The 17429-nt window shown below is 34.8% G+C and overlaps 1 protein-coding gene across 1 annotated transcript in view; it reads left to right on the top strand.

Moving 5' to 3' along the window:
• Positions 1 to 9649: 9649 nt before the first annotated feature.
• The window catches only part of LOC140160908 (protocadherin-1-like), a 114054-nt gene continuing 106274 nt past the window's right edge, over positions 9650 to 17429 (top strand). Inside the window, exon 1 of the mRNA XM_072184243.1 lies at positions 9650 to 9974. The gene's annotated coding sequence lies outside the window, so the exon portion shown is untranslated. The remainder of the gene's footprint in view (positions 9975 to 17429) is intronic.

Below are 17429 nucleotides of genomic sequence, written 5' to 3'. Positions count from 1 at the left end.
ATCTATTATGTAATGATGCTTCTATTAAGTGACATTTCCACTGAGAAAAGGACACGCAGCAATGTAAGCGATACCTTAACTGTTAATGCATGTTAATAACAATGAACGTAATGTGATCGAGATTTTCTTTGTTAGCGATTGATAAACACAAAGACATTTAAAACAATTGGAACAGTTCTCTAACAGCTACCTATAAAGCACAATTGATACCTCTGCCCTCTGATTGGAACGCTCTGACAGATGACTTATTCAAAAAAAAATAACCAAAAAAGTCTTCCTATTTTATGTAATACGGTATAGGCCTAACATCTAAGACCTGTGATTTATAGTAAAAGCATCCCAGATAATGTATAGGTGACATGTGTCATACAAAAGGCAGGGAAAGGCCATTAGCCATGTTGCGAACTTGATTTCAAAGAAACTTGACTAAACTACAACTGGTGATCACAATTGCAAATTGCGCATCCAATTTAAATTTCTTACTACTCAGGGAAATTTATAACTGAGGAATGAACTACATGAGACATTTTCGGTGACATTTTAGTTGGTATGCTGTGAAATGCCATAAGTGAGTCGTCTAACATTCAAAGTATAGGCTACATGCCAACATTTGTTTCATCTGCCACATGTAAGATGAAACCCAATTTTTTCCATCAAAAACTAATGTAGCTGACGACAGGTGGTGACAAAAGAACACAATTCTTGGCTAGCGCTGGGAAACGTGTGTTACCTGTGTTAGTGGTATAGACTGTATGGATATGGACGTTTTACATTCACATTCTTGTGTCCAAGCCAATGTAAGAATAGGCATGGCTGTTACAGGTGTTATACACATTCTTGGCTGTATGATAACCGCGCATACAGTTTTCATTGTTACATAGGCAGGTGGTGGTTACTCACATTCTTGGCTATACTACAAAGTCAAGGGTATCAGATATAGAGCTCGTGCTCTTGAGATAATAGCTACGATGCAGGTAACAAATGTTTCACTCACCTCAGACTGACTCACCTGGTTTTAAGTACACATAACTAAGGTATATCATTATCTTGTCGCCAAAATAGAATGGAACATCTAGGAGCACTGTAGATAGAACAATTGGTTTAATTGAAGGCACCTGAGCTCATTGAATGTAGCTGCGCATACTCATTCTTATACTTTATATATGAAAGGTTATAAATGTAATATTGTTTTTCATATTTTTGTGAATATTCAGAGTTTGTCGTATGTTTCCTGTCGTCTGCTGTCGTTATTATTTAGCAGTCCTTCTACAGATATGGCAGATCAGAACGTGCCGATGGAGTGAACTATCAGCACGATTCAGCAAAACTTCGCAGATGCTAAAGGCAAGAAGATTGGAACTCAATTCTAAGAAAGTCAGTAAATCGACTTATTTTTTTCCAATAAATATAAAGCTATTCTACCTGAAAACAAATCAAACAGACAAGTTAACATGGGTAGATATTATTTTATTATAGATTCATGTTGTTAACGTAAAAAGGTCCAATATTGACTTTTATCGCATGAAACAAATGACATTTGGTGTAAAGTGATATTTCAATATTTTATGTAGTTATACACCTATCCGACTTCGCCATTACTGCGGTGTCCCCGATGTAAAACTGCGGTGTCCCGAGGTCGGGGGTTCTATCCATTATTTATTGTGTGCTATACAGAATTGTACCCGGGAATTGTACAAACAACAGTGATATTCAATACACAGTCATGAGTATTGAATTACGAATTAAATCTCCCGCTCTGGTACATCTGTGTTGCCGTCAATAGAGGGCCAAATACAGTAAACGCTTCTCGGATTGGTGTATAAACTAAAATGTAAATATTTAGTGGAATTATGCTGGTGACGTCCAAGTCATTATTGTAGTATGTGGTAACCCACACCAACCTTTACCTTCTAAATCTTCACCAAGTTGAATGTCTTCATTTCAATACATCTAGTTCTTGGCAGATATTGAAACCAAGAATAATATCACAAGCGCGAGTTATAGCCTATAGCTATCTTATTAAAAATATCCCTATTCCTTTTAGATTAATAAAATGGAAAGCTACATTACTTACAGACATCGTTTCTGTCATAACATAAGGATAAAATTATAATGGGAATATATCGATTTTTACAAAATGTCACATAAACATACACATACAAATAGTGTATTTTGATAATGTGACCTGACTTCAATGAATGAAAATAAATTCAACAGGAAAAGGGCTTGCAATATTATCCATTTTACTCAAATACCCTGCACTGTGTAGATGAATGGAAACATCATATTGTGCCTGAATTCTTTCAGCTTGTTCTAAAGAACCTTCTTTTCAGAATGTAAGTCAGTGTGTTCTTTAAGAAACCTAGCGTGTTATTAAGTTACGTTCTATTTTCGGTTGCCAAGATGCCGCCGCAAGAGACAAAAAACGTGATCAAATGAAGACGCCAAAGGGGAGCACTCTGACAGATGAGTTATTCAAAAAATACCTAAAACTCTGCCTATTTATGTAATATACCATGTAAGATCTGTGATTTATAGTAAAAGCATCCAAGATAATGTATAGGTGAGATGCACTGTACAAAAGGCAGGAAAGGCCATTCGTTATGCATGGAAATTGAGAACTTGACTAAACTTACAACTGGTGCATGATCACGATTACAAATTGTGCATTCCATTAATATTTCCTACTAATCAAGGAAATTTATGAGGAATGAAACTATATGAGATATTTTATGTGGCATTTTATTCGACTTTGTCAAAATTTGTATCATCTATAGTTTGATACGACAGGTGATATTCTCACATTTGTACCACACGAAACAATGTAAACTTACAGGTGTTGACATTATGACATAGCATTCTTTGTTAGCGCGTACACATGTGTGTTAGTGGTGTGGTAGCTACCAGACAGCATCATGCATTTCTGCACCTGCTGCCTGACATAGGAAAAACTTCCATATGGCACGGTCCTTGGTAGCAACTTCAGCTTCTTCCACAGACCACCTGGTGCCAAGTCTATCCAAGTCCCTTTGAATTAACATTCTTCCAAGTTGTCCAGGTCTTCTCTTTCCATAGGTGGGATTCCAGAAGTAGAGTTTTCTTGGAATGCGACTCTCATCCATCCTGAGCAGATGACCAAACCACTATAAGTGGCGCTTTCTAATGATGGTGGTGAGCTTCTGTCAGAGATCTAATGAAGTCGTTGGTGATAATTATGTTGAATCCATTTGATGCGGAGAATTTTCCGTTGGCAATCTAATCTGGGCTCATCTCTCTCAGTGAGAGACCAGAGCATACAGAAGGGTAGAAAGAACGCAGGCATTATAGAATTTCATCTTGGTGACTAAGTTGATATACCGGTCCTTCCACACCTTCTCAAGTTTTTTAAAAGGACCCGATGCTTTGCCAATCCTATGATTGAGCTCCTTGGCATTTGTTCCATCAGCACTACAGTACGCTCCCAGATACTTGAAGTGATCTACAACCTTAATGAGGCCTTCATCTCCAATTAGAACAGATGGTGCTGAGCTCAAACGACCAAGTGACATGACTTCCTATTTCTTCAAGCTCATTTAAGTTCCAACTTTTCGGCTGTTTCACGGATGCCTTCAGTTGTTTCTGTCATCTGGGCATCAGAATCTTCTAGGAGGGCTATATCGTCAGCATAGTCTAGATCAAACAGCTTTACTTCCGGGTACCTCGAGCCTCGGCCAGGTAGAAGGGTTATACCTTTCTTATTTTCATCTACGGCTGATTTCATTGCAAAGTCGATGGCAAGGCCAAAAGGCAGTGGCGGCCAAATGTCGCCCTGACTTACACCGGTGACTATACTGAAGAACTTGGAAAGGGAGCCCTCTGATTTGACCGCACATGCTGTGTCATGATAAGAATTACTTATGATGTTGATGATCTTCCTTGGGAATCCATAGATGTGCTTGGTTTTCCCCCATTCTTGTGTCAACGTCATCTTTTACTCTTAGAAGTAAGATTGTGGAGAAAACTTTACTGCAATGTCCAGTAGAGTGATACCACGGTTATTGCTACAGTAGGAAATGTCTCCCTTCTTTGGCAGTGTGTGGAAGGATAATGCCTTGTCCCCATTCTCTTGGTGGTGTCATCAGCGCTCTTGCTCATCCATGTCTTTTTGTCCTTTCTTAAGCAAGTTCTTGTCTGCCTGTTGAGTTCACGATAGCCACTATCCATTGCTGGTTTGGCAACCTTTCTTTTGTCAATAACCTCTTTTGTCTCAGTTGAGATCCAGTCTGTCTTCTTCATTCTGAATCCAAGGTGTACTGATGCTGCGTTGACGGTATCAACAAAAGCATTCCACTCTTCATCAACATCAGTGTTAGCATCTAGTTCAGCCAATGCATGGAACCTTCCACCAATTGTAGCATTAAAGCATGTCAAAACATCGCTCTCTAGCAGTTAACCGGTGTCATATTTTGGTTGTTTCTTCTGTTGTTTGTTAGCTGCTAGAGATACCTGGATGGTAGTGATTGCCAGGTTATGGTCGCTTCCAACATCAGCTCCTCTATACACTCTGACGTCTTTCAAGAAGTTACGCCATCTCCGATTGATTAAGGTATGGTCAATTTGGTTGACCGTCCTTCGGGAGAGTTGCAAGTTAACTTATGGATTTTCTTGTGTGGTAAGAGTTAAAGTGAAATTAGAGTGAAGAGCAAAAATGGGAAGACATGCAAGGAAAAATGCAGGAGTGGAATTAAACAAAGATGGAAAATAAAGAACAAAGTAAGCTGGAATTGCGCATCTACACCCGGCATCTACAAGCCATTTATACGTCATTCATAGCTTATTAGCATATAATGCACTCTTGCACTGTCCAGGTCTTACAAAAGGTTACGCTCTTACACTGTCCCAAGTTTTGCGATCGAAGTGGCGCCTCTTATTGGCTACTCTCAGACTCAATGCCAATTTTAACATTGGCATGGTGGTAACAGATGTTACACTGACATTCTTGGCTCCGTGCCAACAGCAGTCAACAATTAACATAGTGGTGGTTCCTCACATTCTTCGCTACATACCAACATACATGTACTGCAAATGGTATGGTAACACTCTCGCACTCTTATCCATTATTACAAATGGCCGGCTCATGCTACAGTAATGTTATCGTAACTATGGTAACAGGTGCACCATTCAAATTCTTGGCTATAATATGCCAAGTTACAAACACGTCAGTCAGCTGATACATATTCATTCATATGAACCTAAATACTTCAAACTTCTGTGAATATATTAATATGTGGAATATTTTGGCCACTTCAAAAGTTGCTAAATCTACTAGCCGATTGTAAAAGACGTTGATTTAAGTTGTATTGAGTAGTTGTCGATAGGTAGACGACCGCATGATTACGACGAGTCGTATAAATAATGACTGTACATAGAACCGAAAATAAAACATGAAGGATGTCACGGGTATGAAGCAGTGAACAAACTCTTTTGCTGTTGCTACTTAATTTATCATTCTATAACTGTACCCTTAAAAAACGACGCAGAACAGTTAACTAAAATTAGATAACATTTATCTATTATGTAATGATGCTTCTATTAAGTGACATTTCCACTGAGAAAAGGACACGCAGCAATGTAAGCGATACCTTAACTGTTAATGCAAGCTTACAACCTTGGCATGTTAATAACAATGAACGTAATGTGATAGAGATTTTCTTTGTTAGCGATTGATAAACACAAAGACATTTAAAAAAAATTGGAACAGTGCTCTAACAGCTACCTATAAAGCACATTTGGGTCTGACACAGTTTCCTACTGTTATATTATTTCTCTTATTTCAATCTTTATATATGTCTATTGTGTTATTTTAATATAATAATGCCTATTTATTTAAGTTATCCTCTACCATTGTCTAAAAGTAGAACGAAAAATGCACGGCATCGTAATTGGCACTGTCAAATAGACTTAGGAAGCCGCTTTTTATCACCATCGGCAAGGATCAGCAAATTATAGAAACAATCGGATTTAAACCTGCCATTTAGGGTTGTTAACGATACTTTTCACTGACGAGCGGGTCATGTTTATACAAAGTATCCATTACTATTCATCATTTTGATAAAACTATTACCTGTACCTGTCTAGATCAAATAGATTTCAATTTCCTTTAATTTTTTCTTGAAAGAAAACGATGTGACCTGCATCGACCCTGATAACCTGAGAATAATAGCCGACAAAGGTGTTACATATTCCTATTTTACGCCGCACGCGTCTATATTTAAGCTATCAAAAACTTCCCCGATTTTGGGTTCTAAATGAGCGCACAAGTTAATTATTTGCTTGGCATATATTACTGACATGACTAGACAGACCTGTGTGTGGAGGTCCTGAAAGGTTTGCGGAATTGCCACGGAGCTCTTTCTATAATTATCATATATTCTTGTGTATATTTGGCACAGTGATATTTGGTCATGAGGCTAAACTATTGAAAATTAAAATGTAATGTAAATTCCTAATCATGACCATTTTGCTCTTTCCTTCATGAGGATCAAATTATGTTAAATGGTTAAATAACTTCTTCACTGGATTTCATAATAATAAGTTACAGTATTTCTACGAGTACGCCGTCGGTTATCATAGTACCGGTGCAGCCGGTCCCTGTGTGAGTGGATGAGCTTTTGTCACATGTCTCTGACTTCATCAGTCTAATATGGAGTCAAAGACACATCTGAGGAAAACTCTACCACTCACACAGGGACCGGCTGCACCGGTACTATGATAACCGACGGTGTACTCGTAGAAATACTGTAACATATTATTATTATGTTAAATTGTCTTAATTTGAGTACACAAGTCAAGATCAATCCAATACTAACAGTAACTCTCCCCTCCCTCATTACGTCAGCTCTCTGAAAATTAAATCTGTCATATAGTTCCACATTATCTACTATTTGCTATATACATATGCTTTCTGTTGACATAATGATCATCATTTTGGTTAATTCTTTGCTACATTATTCACAGCAATGTTTATCTAATGTGCATTGTTCTGTGCACCAGTAAGACACCACTACACTTCCCCATCTGTTAGCTTCTGCTCGACACCACCAACGCAATATTCGCTGTACAACTACACACGCTGATGAAATTTCATCTTCCACTTTATGCTATTGAACAATCTAACTTCATCCCGTTCATATTTTTTCTATTTACTTTGATATACGCCAAGTTCTTTTACTTATCTTTGCCAATACTAAGATTGGATGAAATTTCATCTGCTGGAACTCTTCATCTTTATTCTGTTGCATTTCCTTCTCTTCCTTTCCATAAATCAAACTGAATATTCAGTTATTCTTCTTGACAAGTGACAAGGCGAAGCGGTTTTGTCTTGTTCTTCTTCTTTTACTCCAAACCTCTGCATGGCGAGATAGACCTATCTAAGAATTTGTTAATCTCGCTCTAAATGCCAAGTGCCAATGACATGTACATGTTAAAGCATTAACAATGATTACGATATCGGAGATTTGCAAACATCTAAAATTACCAGAATGTTAATGTCATTTCAATTCATATTATATGTATCGTAATAACTGTGAACTACGCCGTTAGGGTTGACATTTTATGGGACCAGATATAATCGTGTAGAGCTTTTTTGATAATAGAAACATATTGAATTATTATGACAGATATAGTGGGTTGTTAAACGAATTGCACTCAGAACATTTTAGTTTATCGACCAGATGCGAACGCATTTGGCTAAATTGAAACATTCCTTTAACATGTTTTCAGCAATGTTCTGTGTGCTATATGTATCTGTTGAAACTCGACAAATTTGTTGAGGCGTTCACGCTACAGTGTTAAATGAAATAGAATAAATTAGATAAAGATTATATTTTTAAGTCGATTAAGCTCTCTAAATTACGGCAGACATCATCAACCTATTAATATAACGATTCTATCGTTGCTACAAATTCAAACATTACATGTAGCAAATCCAAGGTGCTATAAAATGAAACATCACAAAAGTTTGATAAAAATGGATTTAAACCGACAATTGCAATCATTTTACCCAATGTCTGATATCTAGCAGCAACAACAAAGTGTGCAATGTGCCATTCTATTTGAAATACACACACCCCCTATGTAAACCATGACCTTAATCTCTCACACAGGGGGTATAGAATACAAATGGAGTAACCCAATCTGATTACCCCATTTGATATTCACATTCCCTTTGTGAAAGATTAAGGTCATGTCTTCCATAGGGGGTGTGTGGATTGTAACTAGAATAGCCCAATGCAGTCAATAATTAAATACAAATTGCAGAGCAATAAGCAAAATATGATACAATCAAATAAATGTACAAGTGCGGAGGTAATTAAAGAACCCCTTGAGAAGTATTTAAAGACTTTCTGCTCGATCCTACTTTTCTATCTATTCTGTTGAGGTATTTAAAGAACATTGTGTAGGGTACAATACCCAGGTGCATTTTAAATCCCATGTGATTCAGTTACTTATCGACAGTATCTGTTTTCTACTAAGTAGATATCTCTTGTTGCAAAGTGTACCTCTATTAGAATGTCAAGGGCTTGCAATAAGATAGGAACAAGTGTGTTTTAATACCATTGGAAAAGGTTGCTTAATTGTTGCAATCGGTATGCATCTTTTTCTATTCCATGCAATGGAAACTATCAGTTATATATACATGATTCAAATCTATATACACGAGTCTGTAATTTGAAAATGTACTGTCTGTCTTCTATTTCATTTCATGTTGCTATATTTTTTAATCTCATTCGCTGAAAGAATATTCTCAAATGATAACTAAAGACAAATGAATTGTTAATAATTTTTACGTCTGACTAGTATTGTACGCTCGTATTTCTGATTGAAATTCTTCTTGAACAAGAAAAAGAGGTAAGCTGATGTAACTCGCAGGACAACAATTATCAGAAATCAAGAATCTTTGGCAAATTTAAACTTAACATTAAGGTACATTATATTTATGTGTGTGGGTGACTGGGTGAGTTTTGATACGTGTATTATACACAAACTGGAACCAAAAGTAACTTAGACAGATAGAACAAAATAATAATATTAAAAGATATATTAAGTAGAAGCAAATATAGAAGTGGATACGGAGAGATGTTCCTATAACTTGAATATTATGTAAATGAGGGTCATTCTTAGACAAAGCCTTAATTATCATATTTTCAGATACTAAAACAAAGAAAAAATACAATTCACATGACTATAACTTGCGATTGTAACCTATAACTTTTATGAAATTTGCACCCGTATCAGTTGCCTTGAGTCAGTCAGGAAAAAGCTAAAACAAAAGCCTCCGCAGGTGGTCACACGAAAAATGCCTTATCTACCTTAACTTTTACACATGAACAATAAGCTCCCAATAAAACAATACAACTTAGTCTATGTGTGGCCGTGACTCTGACTTATTCTTGCGTTTCAAACCAATAGAGCAAAAAATAATACATGTTTCATACATATACAATGACAATATCCAATAAGCGCTGCGATCATAACATAATTTTAATAAGAATAGGCGGGTGGCAAGCAACTAGTGAGAGCTCGACACCACACGCCTGACGTGCTGTGTGTTTTTATTCACATACAGTTTCTGCCACTGTGCTACATTGAACTTCCACACTCTGCGCCAGAAGGATTATGTTGTACCAGAGTAAAGCCGTACATTTGAACAGCTAGTGGAATATAAACCAGTATTCTTCCAGAATTCACCAGAAAACGTCTTCTTGAATATTATCACTAAATTTTTATACAGGAGTCTTAATTTCTCACAATTTTTTGGATTGATAAAATGTAACGGAAGGACTCGGAAGCAGCAAACTGTGTCGCGTCGTTAATATAAACAAAACGGAGAGTGCGTCCAATGAACTTGTGGCACCAGAGTAAAGTTATACATCTGTGCAGTACGGACTTTTCAGGACAATTCAATTGCTTGTCAGAATATAACGTTTTAAAAGGTAAGTTCTTATTTAAATAAGCTTCAAGGAGTGGTTTATTCTTTAAATAAGAGTTCTAATAAGCTTTAGGTGTATATATAGAGTTCCTTCTTTCTTAAAAGCCTTTTAACAGATAATGTAAGCATTGCACATACGTTGCTTACTCCAGTATCAGAGTCACATCTGAACGAGATTAAAAATTTATTTCAATAACAGTGAGCTAGACACTATTTATTTACAGAAATAAAATGGTGGCCATATTGCTTACTAAACGTGCATATTATATTAATATGATGTTGTCTATTGCGGGCTAATTATTACAAAGCTTTTATAAACAGCGTTGCATGGTTATTAATAATTTTAAAAGACGCAACAATAGGCAACGTCCTTGTAGCATTTACAAGGCGAACTCAACCAACAACCTTTTGTACTTGGTGCCACGCGACTCGATGCCCACTTTCAATTAAACACTGTCAGTATTCCATACTTGTTTGACGTAAATTTTAATATATAAAATGGTTCATAATTCACGCTTTGTCGTTTTTGCCTAATGTTATTTGAAAAATGATGTTACTGTAGTAATGGGTTTTCTCGTAATATTGCGATAATAACCTTGTACGGATTATTAGACACACTTCTAAAGGATTAAAAGCTCTTTTTATTATGCTTTAACACCGTAGCTACACTACAATAATACTACTACTTTAAGGTTAATGTCACATTTATGCGGGCAATACTGTATTTATTGTCATGATCTTTTATAAAAAAAAATATTAATAACTACATCAAAATGATGTGCTTAACATATCACCGTACATATTTTAAGTTCTATATATCTATCTATCTATATATATCATTTTATTAAAGAGCTTCATGGTACATAAATACGTCTAATGAAGATGATGAAAGTTTCAGTTCAATAACTGGAACGTAAATGCACGCGATTACTTGTACATGACCAGCCAAGGTAAAATCCATATGTCTAATATTCTTCACAGGCTCTTGAAAAAAATGTTATGTTGCATGAACTTTAAGAAATCCAAGCCACTCTGCATTCAAAGCCAACCAAAATAATCATTTTGAACTTCTTGTAAAACCATTATTGGGAGATCGCTTTGTCCAAGAATTATAACTGACGCGGATTTAAGTTTTCCTTTTTCAATGCAATACCCATGCCAGACTGTATTTTTTACTTTACTATTATGTTTACTTCCATAAGTCTTTAACGCGCGCGTGAAATCAAAATGTGCAAATTGATATTTCAGATGATATTTTCATACAATATTATCTTTAAAATCCTGAAACTAAAATTTGACATTATTTCTAACGTGTGTATCCATTTCCATGCAGTGCAGTGCTTGTTAATTGCAAATATCTGTATGATATGTATGAATATACATTTTTTGACAAATCTGTCAAAAATTGGACCTGTCGTGGACAACCCATCTGCTTCTAAAGCGTTAATATATTCAAACTCTAGCTCAGCTGTTAACCCGCGGGTCGTAGTATCCGCATTTCACCCCCGTATTGTACGTTCTATAATCGTCATTTCCCACACTACAAGATCGAGAGTACAGATTTTTAATTCTCAGGATAAGGTTCCGCTCCTCGTCTTCAATTTCATAGTGTTCTGATTTCATACATGAAAGAAGTTCAAGTTTAATAGACAATTTCTTGCTTTGGTGTATTCCGGATATTTTCAACCAAGTGCGCTTTATTGCGATCTTTACAAAATGCATAAGTGCTTCATTTGATTTCAAACAGTACAGCAACATCACAACACGAACCAAATCAACCTTTTAAAAACCCAGCATGCTGATGGTCACTCAGCATGTTAGTTGGTTTGACCAGTCAATAATTGGTCAATTTTGGTCATTTGGACATGGGAAAACTAAAGCAATAGGCAACCTAATTAATTGGTTCGTGTACACAAATGTAACAATAGTGTTTTATTTATACGGATACATATTTGCACAGAAATTGAGTTGCAGTTTCAAAATAAATAATATGCTCTGTCTTAATTAGTATGTGGGTCATAATGTGTACATGTGTTCGCAACATGGTGAGATTATGTCTTGTGAGAAAGCAACATTCATTATTGCTACACGCCAAAAATAAAACAATTGCACGTACTGATAACATACTGCATAGGTACACCATATATTACACTCTGGGAATATCTTGTTTTTAGATGGAAGTGCAATCACACATAATTATGTTTACTCAAAAAATAATGAAAACATGAGTTTTAGCTTGTGAACCGAGATTGATGATTTTTGAAATTGAACATGTCAACAAATGTCAGCCGTACATTGTTTATGTACAAATCTTTGTATTTACAATGTATATTTGTAATTTATTTTGCCATAATCTTTATCATAATTCACAAAGCATATGAAGTCCATTTTAAGGCGTATTCTAAGATGATAGATGGTGGTATTAATTAAGATTATATCCGCCCATCATTGTAATTACTTAATATTATCCCATAGCCATATTTTGCCCCAAACCTTGAGTAATATACCATATTTTTGAGTAATAATTATGATATTTTAGTCATAATTCTAATTGATATGAAGAGCTATGATGCATGATGATTTCATCTGAGCAATTACACAGATGTTGTGAAAAATTATGCCTCTTATGGTGACCAGTTCGTGTAACCAGTCTGGTTTCAGTGAAATAATCGATTAATATCTCGATATGTACTTTCTCTTTTGTCTCTGAACTTAGGAGGGGTCGTCGTGGATAATTAATGCAAATATTTAGATACAAGATGATTTATTAGATTGGAATTTTTATTGCGATGATTGTAACATTCTACCGAAATAATAAAAGTATCCATTTGCTTTATTATTATTTGCTAAATGTGCTTATTCATCTCAGCAACACAAAACAAAATGAATTAAGGTATGTTCAATAAATATAGTACATAAACCTTTGCTATGATCGATCGTTCCATTATTTTAAATTGTTATTTGTCATAGTCAAGAATAAAAAATAAATGACAAGGATAACAGGAAACACATCTATCTTTTGTTCTTTTTTTTCAAATAATAAAACCAATAACCAAATAATTTGATCTGTACTTGTACACAATGTATTTTTGTCGGAACAAAACGTGATCAAAGTAACAAATTGAGACACTTTAGTCACAATAAATAACCCTGACCAGTATATAGATACAAATTTGGTTTATATATTTTTCCCATAACGACAAAAACGATGAGCAAAAAATATGGAATGATACACAATAACTTTAATTCGATAATGACTCTAAAATTTAATGATCTCTGCGTGGTATAATTAGCATTCTCACGCCTTATATAGCTCTGCATGACAGATCATGGGTAAAGCGTCATATCAATCTACTGAGGAAGTGGTTAACGCGTAGCTTCAGGTAACCATACAGAGTTCTATGGTCACTGAGCAATGATTCAATGCTTTACTACACTACCACTAATACCTGTCTAAATGAATCAATTAAAAGTTAAAAACAAAGTTGTTACATCGTATGTGTACCTTCTATAGTCCATTAACACGCTTTTTAATGAAGGCAATTGTTGCTTCAAAGCGCGCCTTTTTCTTATGTTTTTTTGGGCGGTTCACCTAATTATTTAATCCCTATTGTTTTTACTACGTGAAGAGCAAGTGATTGACGTACACTCCATATACAAAGAATCGTCTCTCGACCAAAATAAGGAAAAAATGAACCACAAAAATATACCTAGAATCATTTTTCACATCTTGTTGAACTTTTACAAAGTGCAGTGAACAAGCCTGGTAGTCCTAATTGACAGGCGTATTCAATGTGAAAAACAGTTTAAGAGCAACTGTTGTACTTCTCTCATTGACGATTCTTGACAACATTCCATTTAGGTGTTTAAGCTTTTCTCCACGCTTTCTTCCCTATTGTAGATTTTTCGTCACAAGTTAGCTAATTTGACACGCATTTGCCTTAAAATAAGCTTATTATAAAGTGTGTTAAGGGCATGATTAATGTTAAAGAACACACAATTCAGTTCCTAGGTAATACATCATGAGCAGATTCAGTACACCTAGTAATCTGAAATAATTGCAAGTTTACCGAATATGTAAGCTTGTTATTGGATTTTACGTATATAAATGCTATGAACACAAAAGTCAGTTCAGAGGTTTCTAATCTTTAAAAAACCAATGTCACTAGGTTCCTTTGTAACTTGTCCTATCACAACATTATTACGACGATTACAAGTTTAGCTTATTTTTGTAGGCGGTAATTTGAGACAATTTGTTGATTCAATTTGTTTCAAAACGTGTCCTTATATGGCGTGGTCTTCCGTTTTACAACGAACATACTGTACACCATGTACACAGTATGAGAACAAAGGGACATTAATATTTTCATATATAGTGTCGGGTTGTAGAAGATAACATCTCCTTTATAATGCAAATTGTTTACTAATATTATAATACCTCGAAAGTATTCTTTGTTAAAGGTGGGTAACCATGATGGTAACCTGGTTGATAGCCTCATCATACCCCTTCTTTACCCCATGAAAATGCAGGTGAAAGCTCATATTTTCCCCATTAACATACTGAATTTAGGCGTTCCAAATCGGTATATTTCCAAAGAAGTCATCAAAAAACTGTTGAATTAGTCTTAACTGTGGTATACTTTGGTATACCACTAGAGACTAATTCGACAGTTTTGTTGATGATATCTTCGGAAATACACCGATCTGGAACTCAATTTGTTAATGAGAAAAATAGGGTATCTCATTTGATATCAATTTATTACATGAATATCATTAATAAAAACACTGTAGACTATATTATCATGATTATTACGCTGCATAAGTAAATGTTAGTAATTCCATAAGGGATTAGTCCCATATCCCATTTACAAGAAACATTTACATATTCTTTTCGCATGAATGTTTGAAAGTGACGACATTTTATGTTATACATCAATTTTAAAGAATTACATTTCGCAAATATATCAGGTAATCTTCCTTTCAGTTGAAACATGTTGCATGCTGATATTTCTTGGTATTGTTCGTAATGTATACACACCACCTCTTTATTTTAGCACATGCACCCATTCATTACAAATGTTGATCTGTATATCACGTATTTTTACTTGCATAAAATGTAAATAGGTTAATAAGTGTGTACGGAGGGAATATTCGAGGTGTATTAATAAAATCATTAATATGTTCTATTAATACATCTATGTATATTGCCGGATGAAATTAAAACGGAGAATGCCATCTTCATGATCAATGTGCTTGTAGTCTTTATACACAAAATGTAAATGAAAACATGAAAGGAAGTACATCTTTTTGAAATATCTATGGTGTCATTGACATTGAATTATGTTTAGGATAGCGACGTACTTGAAAATAATGCTGTGAAAATTGTATAAAAGATACGTTCTCTCTATCATCCAGACTAGTATTATAGAGAAATAGAGAGTCAATACTAAGTAACAAATCTATGAGGGTTGTAATAGAATGATGCGATTTTGTACAGGTATCTCAATCCACAAATCAATTCTGCCCTTTAGATAAATATCAGATTCTTTTTAAAAAGTTTCAACAGCCTTCGCTTGTGGGCTATATAAGACTGTCAGCGAAACTAATGACATTTTCCGTTTAGATTCGTCCTACAAAGAGTATACTTTAAGCATTTCTCAGTACATATTTTATGATTTTGTAAACATACCTTGATTATTCCCCTTGTACTGTATTGTGTTACCCCGTTGTATAATTAACCCAGTTATTTTATGTATACATGAAACATGAAAGGAAACAGTCTGAGGTGCAAATTTCTATTTTAATAGTGTTGGATATAGCATGAAAGGTGCTATGTAATATACCACGTTACATCTAAACACACAAACAAAGTGAGTAACAAATACTCTATACTTTACATCAGTATTTTAATCATGTTAATGGGGTACCTGTGGGTGTCCTTGTATGCTCCAGATTACATACACACCCACCTCCAACGCACCCACCGTGGAACTGATCCCCACATGCACCCACACACCCCACCCACACACCTTCCAAAATTGCTATCAGTTGTATTATACCAAGAACAAAAACGAACTTGGAAAAAACAAAAAACAAGTTAAAATCTTCTTGGGATGTATTCCCGGCACTGGTAAGACTATAAACACAGACCGCGCAAAGATCAGTTAATGCAGCTACTTAAAGCGATATAAATACTATACATAATAATTTGCTCGTAATAATGTATTAAACAAAAATGTTATACCTTCTTTCGTGATTTTGAAAAACGATATAGTCTTAAAATACATGTATAAATATAAGGCATTATTGAACTGTTCAGTATAATTGTTTACAAAGTATCTCACTCGCTCTTGACCCTCTTCTAAAAAACAAGTGTCACAATTAATGTGCACGTGGTTATTCTCTTTGCAACAAAATATATGCGACGTCCATACTTCATTTACATAAATCACCTGATATACCTAAAACAATACACCCATTTTAGCTCTTAAATTCAATGAAAAAGACAAATGAACAACCACTTAGAATATATCTCTTATCCATAGGCAAGTTGAATTATTCATGACAGTTGATTAAAATGCAAAATTTTGGTATTTTTTTCCACTTTGTATCAATTTTAACAACGGTACTTGTTGCTAGTGACCGTTAAAATAACACCAAATAGCTCAAGGGGAAAATTTTGGAGAGTAATTAGTAAGACGAGTCTGCTCACGTTCTAAGGAAATCACAAATGAAGACTTAATGCCAACAAAACACGCACGGCAGTATTATCATGAATATATGCTTGATTTTTTCCAAAAATAATGTTAAAAGATAATATCTTTCAATTTAGGCTCGCCTTTGTTCCAGAAAGAGGCATATAGCCCATGTATTCGGGTTACAGTTTCATAATCTTAAAGTTATATACGAGTGCACAGTGTAATCATGTTAATATTATTATAATGCTTTGTGTGTTTATTTCTGATTTTGTATAGTAATGTTTTTGGAATAATTGAAACATTATTTTGTTAAAAATTAGTCTGCATTAGGACTGAAAATTTTATTAAAATTTCAAAAATATCCATTTTTTACCTAAAGCGGAGAAATTATGTCATACCTTCGAGGTTTGAGTCGTTATCCTACCGTATGTTGTGACTTGTTGTCTTTGACAAAACTATGACAAAACTATTTAAAGTTCACTTTGTAACTAATGTCGCATTCAAATTAAACTAAAAAGAATTATACCATTGTTACTTAAATGACAAAATCATTTAAGGTTCAATTTATAAATGATATTGCATTCAAATTAACACTATATATCGCTAACATTTCGATATTGCAGGACACTGAACCCTAATGTGTTGGTTGTGTATCACAACATAACATTTAAACACTTTACTCATATCTGAATGTAGTTTATTAAACTATGTGTCATTTGAAATGAGGCCATTTTGGCACATACTTAAAAGATTATTAGGAA

The sequence above is a fragment of the Amphiura filiformis genome, chromosome 9 (genome assembly GCF_039555335.1).
Source record: "Amphiura filiformis chromosome 9, Afil_fr2py, whole genome shotgun sequence".
NCBI lineage: Eukaryota > Metazoa > Echinodermata > Ophiuroidea > Amphilepidida > Amphiuridae > Amphiura > Amphiura filiformis.
This window is presented reverse-complemented; position numbering and strand designations above follow the sequence as displayed.